Source organism: Bactrocera dorsalis, chromosome 2, assembly GCF_023373825.1.
Source record: "Bactrocera dorsalis isolate Fly_Bdor chromosome 2, ASM2337382v1, whole genome shotgun sequence".
NCBI lineage: Eukaryota > Metazoa > Arthropoda > Insecta > Diptera > Tephritidae > Bactrocera > Bactrocera dorsalis.
In genome coordinates this window covers 16,505,875-16,523,301 of record NC_064304.1, presented here as the reverse complement: position 1 = coordinate 16,523,301, position 17,427 = coordinate 16,505,875, and the positions used below count along the sequence as shown (strand labels likewise).

The following is a 17,427-nucleotide window of genomic DNA, read 5'->3' as shown; positions in this document are numbered from 1 at the left end:
ATTACATAATCTATCAGCTGCTATGAGTTCGATATGCAAATGAAAATTCATATACACATACATATGTATGTATGTGTGTGTGTGCATGTGCATTGGGTAGGCACAAATGTACTCGTATAAGTCTAGTTGTATGATACAATTTAAAAGTTTAAGACAATTGTGCGGTGATATAGGACTAGAGATTATAATTAAATAGATTATCGCTTAAACAAAATTAGTGTTTAGTATATATATATATATAAATATGTATGTATGCTTGTAAGCACATTTAAACAAAATGGTTGGTATGTATGCACACATTTTTTACTTTACATTTTTGTTCATTTACATACTTAGAAAACATGATTTAACTGAAATACTGCTACATACATACATATTGGATATGTGTATGTATGTGTAGTATGTACATTTAACATCGACGAAGAAAATAAAGAAAAATGAAATCACTAAAACAAAGGCTTTTCAATGTAACACGGAAGGTTTGTAGTGTCTTCAAGTGGAACAATAAACTATTATGAAAAAGTAATAATATTGGGTCGTTCACTTAGTATTTTTTTGCTGACAACAGCTGTTCATATTGAAATTTTTCTCAACCAACTTCACACTTAACCGCTTTACCGTTATAGAAATAAAAATTCCTAAATTTTTTGAAATAGTTTTCCTTTGGTGCCTTATCGAAGGTGCTATCAAAAGGGTAGAATTGCAGGAGAAAATTATGTGAAATGTATGGGGAAGATATGTTGGCCAATGCAAAAATTGGTTTGCAAAATTTCGTTTTGGCAATTTCGATCTCGATAATGTACAATATCCTGGAAGAACTCTTGAAGCTGACGTGGATAAAATAAAGTCGTTGTTCGATGCAAATTGTCGAAAACAACTAGAGATATGGCCGATTGTCGAGATAAAATTTGTCTAACGTGACCGTTCACAAGCACATGAAACGTCTAGAATTATTTTTGTAGTTTGATATATGAATGTATGGGTTTCTCCTGTTCTTATTAGAACGAAATTTGCTTCGTTGCATTAACGACTGTGATTTGCTTATCAAACGTCAAAAAAGTGATCAATATTTGAATTTACTGGCGAAGAAATGGGATGTTTACAAGAAAATAAAGTGCAAAAGATCATGGTCTGAAAAAGATGAACCAGCTCAAAACATTTCGAAGGCGGACAGCAAGAAAAGAAAGGTGGGATTTCAAATGTAAACGATCCCTTTTGCCCGACAATACCGCGGCTAATTCTGAAGTGTCTTGTGATCAGCTGAACAAATTAAGCACAGAATATAAAAGGTGTAGTACTCCAGCGCATACGAGTTTGAAGACTCGCCACAGACTTTTGCGGCTTGAATATTCCCCAAACTTGGCACCTTCGGACTATTATTTGCTTTGGTCTCTGCATAATTTTTTGGATGGGAGAACCTTCAATTCAAATCAGGACGTAAAAAAACACTTGGGCCAGTTCTTTTGCAGCAAGGATCAAAAGTCTTATACGGGTGGAGTCAATACCTTGCCCGATGGCAATAAATATTGGATTAAAATAGAGAATATATAATTTCATAAAATGTTATATACAGTTAAAATATAACGAATCATTACAGGTGAAAAGAGGTGGACTTATGAATGTAACATCGAAACCGTTCTAGCGAATGACGCTACCAACATGCCGAAGTCGAAAAATAACTCCTGTAAGCAACTGATGCTTGAACGATGACATCAACTGATGAGTTGACGAGTTTTCGAGAGAAAAGTAATGCGAAAGATTTATGGTCCCATGCGCGTTGGCCACGGCGAATATCGCATTCGATGGAACGATGAGCTGTATGAGATAGATGACGACATTGAAATCAGCGAATTAAAAGACAGACGCTGGCTAGGTCATGTTGTCCGAATGGACGAAAACAAGCCAGCTTTGAAAGTATTCGATGCAGTACCCGCCGGGGGAAATGGAGGAATAGAAAGACCTCCACTCCGTTGGAAGGACCAAGTGGAGAAGAACCTGGCTTCGCTTGGAATATCCAATTGGCGCCACGTAGCGAAAAGAAGAAACGACTGGCGCGCTGTTGTTAACTCGGCTATAATCGCGTAAGCGGTGTCTACGCCAATTAAGAAGAAGAAGAAGCAACTGAAGACTATTACAGCTGAAGCTAATAACAAGTGTATGGAAAATTTTAATAAGAGTTGGCATGCTAGTTTGGTTTGAAAGAAGATTTGACATTGACAACAAACTAACTTGAATATTACATATCGCTCATTTGCTGCAAGACCGGCATAATTCAAAAAACGTGATTTTGGAGTTAATGCTGCAGAATTGTTCGTTATATCATACTTCATGTTGAGTGAAAAATTCATATGAATACCTCCTATATGCTCCGCTTGAGAAGAGGTGTAAGGTTGGAGTCACCGTGTAAGGTTGTAGCAAGTTGAAAACTTTAAACGCGTTTTCTGGCGAATCGATTTTTTTGCCTTATGCCGGTCTTGCAGCAAATGAGCGATATGTATATATATTAGTAAAAATGCCTTTTTTACTTTCACAGGGATCTTACTCGCTTTATTCTTTATTGCTTAATGAATTCTAGCATTCCACTTCGGCCTGACCTGCCTTGCTTGTTTAGCTCCACGAAGAAACGGTTCTTTGTTGTTCTTTCGAGCTGCAGATTTTGACGGGAATATAGAGCTTTGCTGGAGTTGTTGTTTATTGGTATGTTGGCCAGTCAGCGAACGCCACGCACATACCGCGCATTTTGAGAATTGAGTGCAAGAATAGGTTTAGCTCAGATTATAGCATTAACCTTTGTGTCAGATTTTATTAACCTTCGTGTTTGACAACAGTTATAGCCTAACTTATATAACGTGATCCATTCCAAGGTTCCATACTTTTTTAAAGAAAAAACACACAAACTTCAAACTTGTTGTTTCTTGTTTACTTCAAATGTTGGCCGAAGCTACTCTCAGATGGTTCATCCCTTGAGTTCAATTTTCGATGACTCGTTGGAGCATATCGACTGGTAACTGTGTACACTCTCAGTTACGGCTGGTATATTTTTTTCACTGCGTACTGGACGTGGTCTATTCGGTCGAATATTATCCAATAATGAATTCTGGGTCTCAAGATAGGTGATGGTGTTGCGAACAGTACGCTCAGTAGACCGATTATATTGACAATTATTTGACCGAAACCCGCGAAACGCATTCTTTACAGAACGTGAATTTGCGCAATAAAGTAGAAAGATTTGTAAATGTTGTTCAAGCTTAAGTATTTCCATGATAAAATGCCAAACAATACTCAACAAAAATAACATGACAACTTGACACGTACACAAACATACCTGACACTTCATAACTTACTTCCAATTCAAGAATAAAAAACGATGAAATGTCATGAAATTCTCACTGGACAATCGATAAAGATAGCAGATTTTAACGCATCAGTCGACATATAGATGGAGCTACCAGGGGCGCTAGATTAAAAAAGTCCTGTTTACTTTGGAACTCACCTTGTAAAAAGGCAAATTGAAATTCTGTCTTGCGGTTGTTCATCACATGTTTACTTACCATAACAGAGAGTAGTGCCGTTTAAAGGAAATACATTACAAATGTTTCGTTTTTTATATTGAAACATTGATTTATTTGTTATTGTTTTTATAATTAAATATATTAAACTTATCAACTATTAAATAAATTGCAATTTCTTTTTACACAACAGGCGAAGAAAACAAACAGTAACTAGTAAACATTATATAATGTATGTATGTAAGTCTGATGAAATTTCAACTCAAGACTGATATTTATCACACGGAGATGCTTCTTGTGAGTAACTAACGGAACCTTCAAAAACGTATGTTGTGTTTTTCCATGTTATTCGAAGTAGTTTCAAAAATCTGTAAAAATAGTATTTATTTTTAGTATTAGATTTATTATATTAGTATTTTTATTATAAAGGTATTATATTATTATAATGATATTTTCAACAGTCAAAATATGTAAATATACGCATGAATATGTACTTGTATATCGATCTGTGTGAAAATACAAGTATCACCCAATTTCAGAATTTAGTTGGAAAACTATTGAAAACACCTACCACAGAGTTTATATTATTTTTTGTTCTGAGAGATGTTATTCAAATAAATTTTGAAATTGGATGCTCAGTTTATAGCTCGTTTTCGAAAGAGCTGCCGATATGTAGATATATGTATGTACATGTCATTATTTGTCGTAAACTTAATTGTTATTTACAAAATTATTTTACCTTCTTTGGGCTCCAGCTCCAGCTAGCTTATTATTCGCCTCCTCGGTCGTCGTTCATCTGCAACGCGCTCATGTTCAGTTTTTAAGTGGGTTCCTTCGGTCGTCCGCAAAGTCATCCATGCTCGTTTAACGAATTTTATGCAAGTGCAATTTTGATCTCTTTGTTTATATATTTTGGTGGGTGAGGTTCATTTTTGTGGAGTTGAGAAGACCACAGAGGAGTTATATTTTTATTGAGGTATTATGAAAGATATTCATATAAAAGCTAGAGAAGAACCTCACCCCGAAAAATTGACATTAAATATTATTGAATAATAAATTAATCACATAGAAAAATTCAATGAAGTTTCTTGAATTAAGAGTACTCATAAAATTGAAGTTATGTAGAAAACTAGTTTTCTATCGAAACAAAAACTTACATTGAAATTGGTAGTTTCGTGGTGAAAGTTAATTGTAGAATTTTGAAAAATTTTCAATAATGAAGCTTTGAAGTGAAGAATAAAAATTCAGCACTTTTAATCAATGCCAACAATGGGTTTTTAGACATATACAAATCATATTTTTTATAATTGTTTTTATATTAGGAAAGTATGAATATAGTTTTTAAATATAAAAAAACTGGATCAAAAGCCATCATTTATTTAAATAGTTTGCTACAAATAATGCCGTAATTAAAAAGAATAATAATTGATTTGATATACACTTATTATAATTTTTTTTTTATGAAAATATTATAGAAGTATCCGAAAAATTTCTAAACTTTGAAATTTCTACAAATATGGTCAAAAAAATATCCACGCTTTAACACAATACTATTTTCACATTTTCTCTGTTTATTCCATTTTCCTATTCTTCGTTTGTTCCTATTTCTATTTCATTTCATGTTTATCCCAGTCATATGTATGCAGGTAGCTTCCGTTGTCTTTATTCGTGGCAAACATATGGAATGCTCAGTGTTTACTATATTTGCGAGTTTTTTTACGAAACTGCATACCGCATTTTGTTCTGAACTTTTCTTTTTGTTATTATTCATGGTTTTCGATTTGGTCAAAGCTCGCATCCTAAATGTGTTTCCCAGTTCATCACTTTGATTTACTGTTTGTAAGTTATCGTTCCTTTCCAATTTTGCAATTGTGCAAAATTTTCTCTGACGAGGGCGCTAGACAACTGCAAGTAATCAGAGAGTTCAAGGCTAATTCAGCTGAGTTCAGTTAAGTCGCACAATTTTCACGTCAGAAAAAGTCCTTTTTTATGCTCTGACTCATAAGTCTCTACTGTTTAGTATTTCACTCAGTATCACATTCCTTTCTTTAATATATTGAAATAAATATTATTTGCTTTGGATTTTAAATTTTTCACCAACTGAATTATATATCTTATGTACTCTCTTATTTCATATATTACTTCCTCCATAGACTTGAACTGTTTATATTTTGTTTTACAACTTTTATTACAGATATATTTTCGCGAATTTTATTTGCTCCTTTTTCAATACGGTTTATTTTGTATAGAGTTCTCATTCCCACAGGTTATTCATGCATATCTTTTTAGAAAACATTTCATTTCGAAATTACTGCAAGCTGCATGAAATTGATTGTTAAATTTAATTGTTTCCATATTCCAATAACTTTTGCCCCAACTCTACATCATTCAAGCGAGTTTTTGCAAACAAATAATTTGAAAAAAGTGAAAAATGGTATAATAATGCATGTGATTCTATTCAAATGACTATATGTGTATATTGCTAACTGAAAAATTTGATGATTAAGAAGCGGATGGATGCTATCGTTTATTATTTGACTACGGATATGTTTTTAATAAAAAAAAGTTCTTTACTTTCAAGTGAAGTTAAACGTTTACAATTATTTAATGAAATAAGATAATTAATATCAAAAATATCATTAGTAACAATAAACAACAAATTTTACTCAACCAAAAGAGTTTGTTGCATTTTATTGCAATACATTAAGGTGAGTTCTGATTAAGCGGTTATTGCTGAAACTGATATTTATGGTTGAAATGAATGCATACATGTATTAGAAGACATGAAGTTCACTGTTATTACAAAACAAATATACCCTACATATACAACATATCTGCTCAGATTATAAGCATATTTTTTTGTGAGTATGTGTATAAAATATTTACACATGTCGAAGCGTTTTTTAAATAATCAAGATTCTAACTACATCTTCAACATAATTAGTTATGGTAGTCATTAGACATGACTGGAAATTTAAACCAGTGTAAAAAAATACTTTATTAGTATGTGAATATCGAAAGAACAAGTAATCTGCAAATTAGAGGCGATAATACAAGTACGGATATACAAATGTGGTTGCTACGGCAGTGAAACCGCATGCGTGGAAGTGTAGAAATTACAATTACGATAATTAAATACACTATCAATATTCAATACATAAACATATATACAAAGTATGTAAATTATGACAAGATAAAACTGTAAAAAAAACATTTTTAAATCCTTCTCTAGCATGAGCAAAATGCTTTAAGAACAAAATAGCATATGTGTAGATGTAGAAATATATAGGTGTCGACAAATCAACACAAAGGATCTTTGAACAAGATATGTATAACATTAATCATTATATTTGCTTTTAAACGTTTAACTGAAAGTAAAAATATGTTTGTCTACAAAAAGGTACATCAATTATATTGTATAGGTGCATAGACATTTGAAATAATAATTCTTTCCAATTTTCTGTATAGCACGACTGTAATACGTTATAACAAACATTTAAAAAAATGCCAAATACCATATGTATCTTAATAATGCAATTAGTGGCTTTATGTACAAAAATATACAGACAGATATCTGATATCTTTGAATTCTCAATCAATGAGAGATATGTACGAGCAGGGTAAAATAGCTCATAGAACTCTATTGTAATCAATTGAATGTTCAATATTTTTCGACGCTTTTCGTAATATTATCGCAGATTGATTTTGGTAATATTTTCGAAGAATAAATTTTGTGGTAGAAATAGTGTAATCAAAATAAAATTATACCAGACGTGTTTTAAATAATTTCGACGAATTTACTTATACGAAGTGAGTTACGGTTAGTGTTATTGAAATGTCGCAAATAAATAGGGATTGGTAAATTAATCTCTCCTATCTTTCAGGGTAAAATAGTTCATAGAACTCGTATTTTAGTCAATTGTCGGTTCAATATTTTTCGACGCTTTTCGTAGTATTATCGAAGATTGATTTTGGTAATATTTTCGAAGAATAAATTTTGTGGTAGAAATAGTGTAATCAAAATAAAATTGTACCAGACGTGTTTTAAATAATTTCGACGAATTTACTTATACGAAGTGAGTTACGGTTAGTGTTATTGAAATGTCGCAAATAAATATGGATTGGTATTTAATCTCCCTATCTTTCAGGGTAAAATAGTTCATAGAACTCGTATTTAAATCAATTGTCTGTTCAATATTTTTCGACGCTTTTCATATTATTATCGAAGATTGATTTTGGTAATATTTTCGAAGAATAAATTTTGTGGTAGAAATAGTGTAATCAAAATAAAATTATACGAGACGTGTTTTAAATAATTTCGATGAGTTTACTTATACGAAGTGAGTTACGGTTAGTGTTATTGAAATGTCGCAAATAGATATGGATTGGTAATTTAATCTCTCCTATCTTTCAGGGTAAAATAGTTCATAGAACTCGTATTTTAATAAATTGTATGTTCAATATTTTTCGACGCTTTTCGTAATATTATCGAAGAATGATTTTGGTGGTATTTTCGAAGAATAAATTTATTGGTAGAAACAGTGTAATCAAAAAAAATTGTACCAGACGTGTTTTAAATAATTTCGATGAATTTACTTATACGAAGTGAGTTACGGTTAGTGTTATTGAAATGTCGCAAATAAATATGGATTGGTAATTTAATCTCTCCTATCTTTCAGGGTAAAATAGTTCATAGAACTCGTATTTTAATCAATTGTCTGTTCAATATTTTTCGACGCTTTTCGTAATATTATCGAAGATTGATTTTGGTAATATTTTCGAAGAATAAATTTATTGGTAGAAATAGTGTACTCAAAATAAAATTATACCAGACGTGTTTTAAATAATTTCGACGAATTTACTTATTCGAAGTGAGTTACGGTTAGTGTTATTGAAATGTCGCAAATAAATATGGATTGGTAATCTAATCTCTCCTATCTTTCAGGGTAAAATAGTTCATAGAACTCGTATTTTAATCAATTGTATGTTCAATATTTTTCGACGCTTTACGTAATATTATCGCAGATTGATTTTGGTAATATTTTCGAAGAACAAATTTAGGTGTAGAAATAACGTAATCAAAATAAAATTATACGAGACGTGTTTTGAATAATTTCGACGAATTTACTTATACGAAGTGAGTTACGGTTAGTGTTATTGAAATGTCGCAAATAAATATGGATTGGTAAATTAATCTCTCCTATCTTTCAGGGTAAAATAGTTCATAGAACTCGTATTTAAATCAATTGTATGTTCAATATTTTTCGACGCTTTTCATAATATTATCGAAGATTGATTTTGGTAATATTTTCGAAGAATAAATTTATTGGTAGAAATAGTGTAATCAAAATAAAATTATACCAGACGTGTTTTAAATAATTTCGACGAATTTACTTATACGAAGTGAGTTACGGTTAGTGTTATTGAAATGTCGCAAATAAATATGGATTGGTAATTTAATCTCTCCTATCTTTCAGGGTAAAATAGTTCATAGAACTCGTATTTTAATCAATTGTCTGTTCAATATTTTTCGACGCTTTTCGTAATATTATCGAAGATTGATTTTGGTAATATTTTCGAAGAATAAATTTATTGGTAGAAATAGTGTAATCAAAATAAAATTATACCAGACGTGTTTTAAATAATTTCGACGAATGTACTTGTACGAAGTGTGTTATGATTAGTACTATTGAAATGTCGCAAATAAATATGGATTGGTATTTAATCTCTCCTATCTTTCAGGGTAAAATAGTTCATAGAACTCGTATTTAATCAATTGTCTGTTCAATATTTTTCGACGCTTTTCGCAATATTATCGAAGAATGATTTTGGTGGTATTTTCGAAGAATAAATTTATTGGTAGAAATAGTGTAATCAAAATAAAATTATACCAGACGTGTTTTAAATAATTTCGACGAATTTACTTATACGAAGTGAGTTACGGTTGGTGTTATTGAAATGTCGCAAATAAATATGGATTGGTAATTTAATCTCTCCTATCTTTCAGGGTAAAATAGTTCATAGAACTCGTATTTTAATCAATTGTATGTTCAATTTTTTTCGACGCTTTTCATATTATTATCGAAGATTGATTTTGGTAATATTTTCGAAGAATAAATTTTGTGGTAGAAATAGTGTAATCAAAATAAAATTATACGAGACGTGTTTTAAATAATTTCGATGAGTTTACTTATACGAAGTGAGTTACGGTTAGTGTTATTGAAATGTCGCAAATAGATATGGATTGGTATTTAATCTCCCTATCTTTCAGGGTAAAATAGTTCATAGAACTCGTATTTAAATCAATTGTCTGTTCAATATTTTTCGACGCTTTTCATGATATTATCGAAGATGGATTTTGGTAATATTTTCGAAGAATAAATTTATTGGTAGAAATAGTGTAATCAAAATAAAATTATACGAGACGTGTTTTAAATAATTTCGACGAATTTACTTATACGAAGTGAGTTACGGTTAGTGTTATTGAAATGTCGCAAATAAATATGGATTGGTAATTTAATCTCTCCTATCTTTCAGGGTAAAATAGTTCATAGAACTCGTATTTTAATCAATTGTCTGTTCAATATTTTTCGACGCTTTTCGTAATATTATCGAAGATTGATTTTGGTAATATTTTCGAAGAATAGATTTTGTGGTAGAAATAGGGTAATCAAAATAAAATTATACCAGACGTGTTTTAAATAATTTCGACGAATTTACTTATACGAAGTGAGTTACGGTTAGTGTTATTGAAATGTCGCAAATAAATATGGATTGGTAATTTAATCTCTCCTATCTTTCAGGGTAAAATAGTTCATAGAACTCGTATTTTAATCAATTGTATGTTCAATATTTTTCGACGCTTTTCGTATTTAATCTCTCCTATCTTTCAGGGTAAAATAGTTCATAGAACTCGTATTTTAATCAATTGTCTGTTCAATATTTTTCGACGCTTTTCATAATATTATCGAAGATTGATTTTGGTAATATTTTCGAAGAATAAATTTATTGGTAGAAATAGTGTAATCAAAATAAAATTATACGAGACGTGTTTTAAATAATTTCGACGAATTTACTTATACGAAGTGAGTTACGGTTAGTGTTATTGAAATGTCGCAAATAAATATGGATTGGTAATTTAATCTCTCCTATCTTTCAGGGTAAAATAGTTCATAGAACTCGTATTTTAATCAATTGTATGTTCAATATTTTTCGACGCTTTTCATATTATTATCGAAGATTGATTTTGGTAATATTTTCGAAGAATAAATTTTGTGGTAGAAATAGTGTAATCAAAATAAAATTATACGAGACGTGTTTTAAATAATTTCGATGAGTTTACTTATACGAAGTGAGTTACGGTTAGTGTTATTGAAATGTCGCAAATAAATATGGATTGGTAATTTAATCTCTCCTATCTTTCAGGGTAAAATAGTTCATAGAACTCGTATTTTAATCAATTGTATGTTCAATATTTTTCGACGCTTTTCATAATATTATCGAAGATTGATTTTGGTAATATTTTCGAAGAATAAATTTATTGGTAGAAATAGTGTAATCAAAATAAAATTATACGAGACGTGTTTTAAATAATTTCGACGAATTTACTTATACGAAATGTGTTACGATTAGTACAATTGAAATGTCGCAAATAAATATGGATTGGTAATTTAATCTCTCCTATCTTTCAGGGTAAAATAGTTCATAGAACTCGTATTTTAATCAATTGTATGTTCAATATTTTTCGACGCTTTTCATAATATTATCGAAGATTGATTTTGGTAATATTTTCGAAGAATAAATTTATTGGTAGAAATAGTGTAATCAAAATAAAATTATACGAGACGTGTTTTAAATAATTTCGACGAATTTACTTATACGAAGTGAGTTACGGTTAGTGTTATTGAAATGTCGCAAATAAATATGGATTGGTAATTTAATCTCTCCTATCTTTCAGGGTAAAATAGTTCATAGAACTCGTATTTTAATCAATTGTATGTTCAATATTTTTCGACGCTTTACGTAATATTATCGAAGATTGATTTTGGTAATATTTTCGAAGAATAAATTTATTGGTAGAAATAGTGTAATCAAAATAAAATTATACCAGACGTGTTTTAAATAATTTCGACGAATTTACTTATACGAAGTGTGTTATGATTAGTACTATTGAAATGTCGCAAATAAATATGGATTGGTAATTTAATCTCTCCTATCTTTCAGGGTAAAATAGTTCATAGAACTCGTATTTTAATCAATTGTATGTTCAATATTTTTCGACGCTTTTCATAATATTATCGAAGATTGATTTTGGTAATATTTTCGAAGAATAAATTTTGTGGTAGAAATAGTGTAATCAAAATAAAATTATACGAGACGTGTTTTAAATAATTTCGACGAATTTACTTATACGAAGTGAGTTACGGTTAGTGTTATTGAAATGTCGCAAATAAATATGGATTGGTAATTTAATCTCTCCTATCTTTCAGGGTAAAATAGTTCATAGAACTCGTATTTTAATCAATTGTATGTTCAATATTTTTCGACGCTTTTCATAATATTATCGAAGATTGATTTTGGTAATATTTTCGAAGAATAAATTTATTGGTAGAAATAGTGTAATCAAAATAAAATTATACGAGACGTGTTTTAAATAATTTCGACGAATTTACTTATACGAAGTGAGTTATGATTAGTAATATTGAAATGTCGCAAATAAATATGGATTGGTAAATTAATCTCTCCTATCTTTCAGGGTAAAATAGTTCATAGAACTCGTATTTAAATCAATTGTATGTTCAATATTTTTCGACGCTTTTCATATTATTATCGAAGATTGATTTTGGTAATATTTTCGAAGAATAAATTTTGTGGTAGAAATAGTGTAATCAAAATAAAATTATACGAGACGTGTTTTAAATAATTTCGATGAGTTTACTTATACGAAGTGAGTTACGGTTAGTGTTATTGAAATGTCGCAAATAAATATGGATTGGTAATTTAATCTCTCCTATCTTTCAGGGTAAAATAGTTCATAGAACTCGTATTTTAATAAATTGTATGTTCAATATTTTTCGACGCTTTTCGTAATATTATCGAAGGTGGATTTTGGTAATATTTTCGAAGAATAAATTTATTGGTAGAAATAGTGTAATCAAAATAAAATTATACCAGACGTGTTTTAAATAATTTCGACGAATTTACTTATACGAAGTGAGTTACGGTTGGTGTTATTGAAATGTCGCAAATAAATATGGATTGGTAATTTAATCTCTCCTATCTTTCAGGGTAAAATAGTTCATAGAACTCGTATTTTAATCAATTGTATGTTCAATATTTTTAGACGCTTTTCGTAATATTATCGAAGATTGATTTTGGTAATATTTTCGAAGAATAAATTTATTGGTAGAAATAGTGTAATCAAAATAAAATTATACCAGACGTGTTTTAAATAATTTCGACGAATTTACTTATACGAAGTGAGTTACGGTTAGTGTTATTGAAATGTCGCAAATAAATATGGATTGGTAAATTAATCTCTCCTATCTTTCAGGGTAAAATAGTTCATAGAACTCGTATTTAAATCAATTGTATGTTCAATAATTTTCGACGCTTTTTATAATATTATCGAAGATTGATTTTGGTAATATTTTCGAAGAATAAATTTATTGGTAGAAATAGTGTAATCAAAACAAAATTATACCAGACGTGTTTTAAATAATTTCGACGAATTTACTTATACGAAGTGAGTTACGGTTAGTGTTATTGAAATGTCGCAAATAAATATGGATTGGTAATTTAATCTCTCCTATCTTTCAGGGTAAAATAGTTCATAGAACTCGTATTTTAATCAATTGTATGTTCAATATTTTTCGACGCTTTTCATAATATTATCGAAGATTGATTTTGGTAATATTTTCGAAGAATAAATTTATTGGTAGAAATAGTGTAATCAAAATAAAATTATACCAGACGTGTTTTAAATAATTTCGACGAATTTACTTATACGAAGTGAGTTACGGTTAGTGTTATTGAAATGTCGCAAATAAATATGGATTGGTAATTTAATCTCTCCTATCTTTCAGGGTAAAATAGTTCATAGAACTCGTATTTTAATCAATTGTCTGTTCAATATTTTTCGACGCTTTTCATAATATTATCGAAGATTGATTTTGGTAATATTTTCGAAGAATAAATTTTGTGGTAGAAATAGTGTAATCAAAATAAAATTATACCAGACGTGTTTTAAATAATTTCGACGAATTTACTTATACGAAGTGAGTTACGGTTAGTGTTATTGAAATGTCGCAAATAAATATGGATTGGTAATTTAATCTCTCCTATCTTTCAGGGTAAAATAGTTCATAGAACTCGTATTTTAATCAATTGTATGTTCAATATTTTTCGACGCTTTTCATAATATTATCGAAGATTGATTTTGGTAATATTTTCGAAGAATAAATTTATTGGTAGAAATAGTGTAATCAAAATAAAATTATACGAGACGTGTTTTAAATAATTTCGACGAATTTACTTATACGAAGTGAGTTACGGTTAGTGTTATTGAAATGTCGCAAATAAATATGGATTGGTAATTTAATCTCTCCTATCTTTCAGGGTAAAATAGTTCATAGAACTCGTATTTTAATCAATTGTATGTTCAATATTTTTCGACGCTTTTCATAATATTATCGAAGATTGATTTTGGTAATATTTTCGAAGAATAAATTTATTGGTAGAAATAGTGTAATCAAAATAAAATTATACGAGAAGTGTTTTAAATAATTTCGACGAATTTACTTATACGAAATGTGTTACGATTAGTACTATTGAAATGTCGCAAATAAATATGGATTGGTAATTTAATCTCTCCTATCTTTCAGGGTAAAATAGTTCATAGAACTCGTATTTTAATCAATTGTATGTTCAATATTTTTCGACGCTTTTCATAATATTATCGAAGATTGATTTTGGTAATATTTTCGAAGAATAAATTTATTGGTAGAAATAGTGTAATCAAAATAAAATTATACGAGACGTGTTTTAAATAATTTCGACGAATTTACTTATACGAAGTGAGTTACGGTTAGTGTTATTGAAATGTCGCAAATAAATATGGATTGGTAATTTAATCTCTCCTATCTTTCAGGGTAAAATAGTTCATAGAACTCGTATTTTAATCAATTGTCTGTTCAATATTTTTCGACGCTTTTCATAATATTATCGAAGATTGATTTTGGTAATATTTTCGAAGAATAAATTTTGTGGTTGAAATAGTGTAATCAAAATAAAATTATACCAGACGTGTTTTAAATAATTTCGACGAATGTACTTATACGAAGTGTGTTATGATTAGTAATATTGAAATGTCGCAAATAAATATGGATTGGTAAATTAATCTCTCCTATCTTTCAGGGTAAAATAGTTCATAGAACTCGTATTTAAATCAATTGTATGTTCAATATTTTTCGACGCTTTTCATATTATTATCGAAGATTGATTTTGGTAATATTTTCGAAGAATAAATTTATTGGTAGAAATAGTGTAATCAAAATAAAATTATACGAGAAGTGTTTTAAATAATTTCGACGAATTTACTTATACGAAATGTGTTACGATTAGTACTATTGAAATGTCGCAAATAAATATGGATTGGTAATTTAATCTCTCCTATCTTTCAGGGTAAAATAGTTCATAGAACTCGTATTTAAATCAATTGTATGTTCAATATTTTTCGACGCTTTTCATATTATTATCGAAGATTGATTTTGGTAATATTTTCGAAGAATAAATTTTGTGGTAGAAATAGTGTAATCAAAATAAAATTATACGAGACGTGTTTTAAATAATTTCGACGAATTTACTTATACGAAGTGAGTTACGGTTAGTACAATTGAAATGTCGCAAATAAATATGGATTGGTAATTTAATCTCTCCTATCTTTCAGGGTAAAATAGTTCATAGAACTCGTATTTTAATCAATTGTCTGTTCAATATTTTTCGACGCTTTTCATAATATTATCGAAGATTGATTTTGGTAATATTTTCGAAGAATAAATTTATTGGTAGAAATAGTGTAATCAAAATAAAATTATACCAGACGTGTTTTAAATAATTTCGACGAATTTACTTATACGAAGTGAGTTACGGTTAGTGTTATTGAAATGTCGCAAATAAATATGGATTGGTATTTAATCTCCCTATCTTTCAGGGTAAAATAGTTCATAGAACTCGTATTTAATCAATTGTATGTTCAATATTTTTCGACGCTTTTCATAATATTATCGAAGATTGATTTTGGTAATATTTTCGAAGAATAAAATTTGTGGTAGAAAAAGTGTAATCAAAATAAAATTATACCAGACGTGTTTTAAATAATTTCGACGAATGTACTTATACGAAGTGTGTTATGATTAGTACTATTGAAAAGTCGGAAATAAATATGGATTGGTAATTTAATCTCTCCTATCTTTCAGGGTAAAATAGTTCATAGAACTCGTATTTTAATCAATTGTATGTTCAATATTTTTCGACGCTTTTCATAATATTATCGAAGATTGATTTTGGTAATATTTTCGAAGAATAAATTTATTGGTAGAAATAGTGTAATCAAAATAAAATTATACGAGACGTGTTTTAAATAATTTCGACGAATTTACTTATTCGAAGTGAGTTACGGTTAGTGTTATTGAAATGTCGCAAATAAATACGGATTGGTAATCTAATCTCTCCTATCTTTCAGGGTAAAATAGTTCATAGAACTCGTATTTTAATCAATTGTCTGTTCAATATTTTTCGACGCTTTTCGTAATATTATCGAAGAATAAATTTTGTGGTTGAAATAGTGTAATCAAAATAAAATTATACCAGACGTGTTTTAAATAATTTCGACGAATGTACTTATACGAAGTGTGTTATGATTAGTACTATTGAAAAGTCGGAAATAAATATGGATTGGTAATTTAATCTCTCCTATCTTTCAGGGTAAAATAGTTCATAGAACTCGTATTTTAATCAATTGTCTGTTCAATATTTTTCGACGCTTTTCATAATATTATCGAAGATTGATTTTGGTAATATTTTCGAAGAATAAATTTATTGGTAGAAATAGTGTAATCAAAATAAAATTATACCAGACGTGTTTTAAATAATTTCGACGAATTTACTTATACGAAGTGAGTTACGGTTGGTGTTATTGAAATGTCGCAAATAAATATGGATTGGTAATTTAATCTCTCCTATCTTTCAGGGTAAAATAGTTCATAGAACTCGTATTTTAATCAATTGTATGTTCAATTTTTTTCGACGCTTTTCGTAATATTATCGAAGAATAAATTTTGTGGTAGAAATAGTGTAATCAAAATAAAATTATACCAGACGTGTTTTAAATAATTTCGACGAATTTACTTATACGAAGTGAGTTACGGTTAGTGTTATTGAAATGTCGCAAATAAATATGGATTGGTAATTTAATCTCTCCTATCTTTCAGGGTAAAATAGTTCATAGAACTCGTATTTTAATCAATTGTATGTTCAATTTTTTTCGACGCTTTTCATGATATTATCGAAGATTGATTTTGGTAATATTATCGAAGAATAAAATTTGTGGTAGAAAAAGTGTAATCAAAATAAAGTTATACGAGACGTGTTTTAAATAATTTCGACGAATTTACTTATACGAAGTGTGTTACGATTAGTACTATTGAAATGTCGCAAATAAATATGGATTGGTAATTTAATCTCTCCTATCTTTCAGGGTAAAATAGTTCATAGAACTCGTATTTTAATCAATTGTCTGTTCAATATTTTTCGACGCTTTTCATAATATTATCGAAGATTGATTTTGGTAATATTTTCGAAGAATAAATTTATTGGTAGAAATAGTGTAATCAAAATAAAATTATACCAGACGTGTTTT

General features: G+C 29.2%; 1 long non-coding RNA gene across 1 annotated transcript; it reads right to left on the bottom strand.

The window, feature by feature from the left end:
• Positions 1-3,591: 3,591 nt before the first annotated feature.
• On the bottom strand, positions 3,592-8,468 carry LOC125776533 (uncharacterized). The gene is made up of 2 exons (XR_007421792.1): positions 4,249-8,468; positions 3,592-3,877 (listed from the first exon to the last, which is right to left on the bottom strand). It is a non-coding gene; the product is annotated as an uncharacterized LOC125776533 (long non-coding RNA).
• Between the last annotated feature and the right edge of the window lie 8,959 nt (positions 8,469-17,427).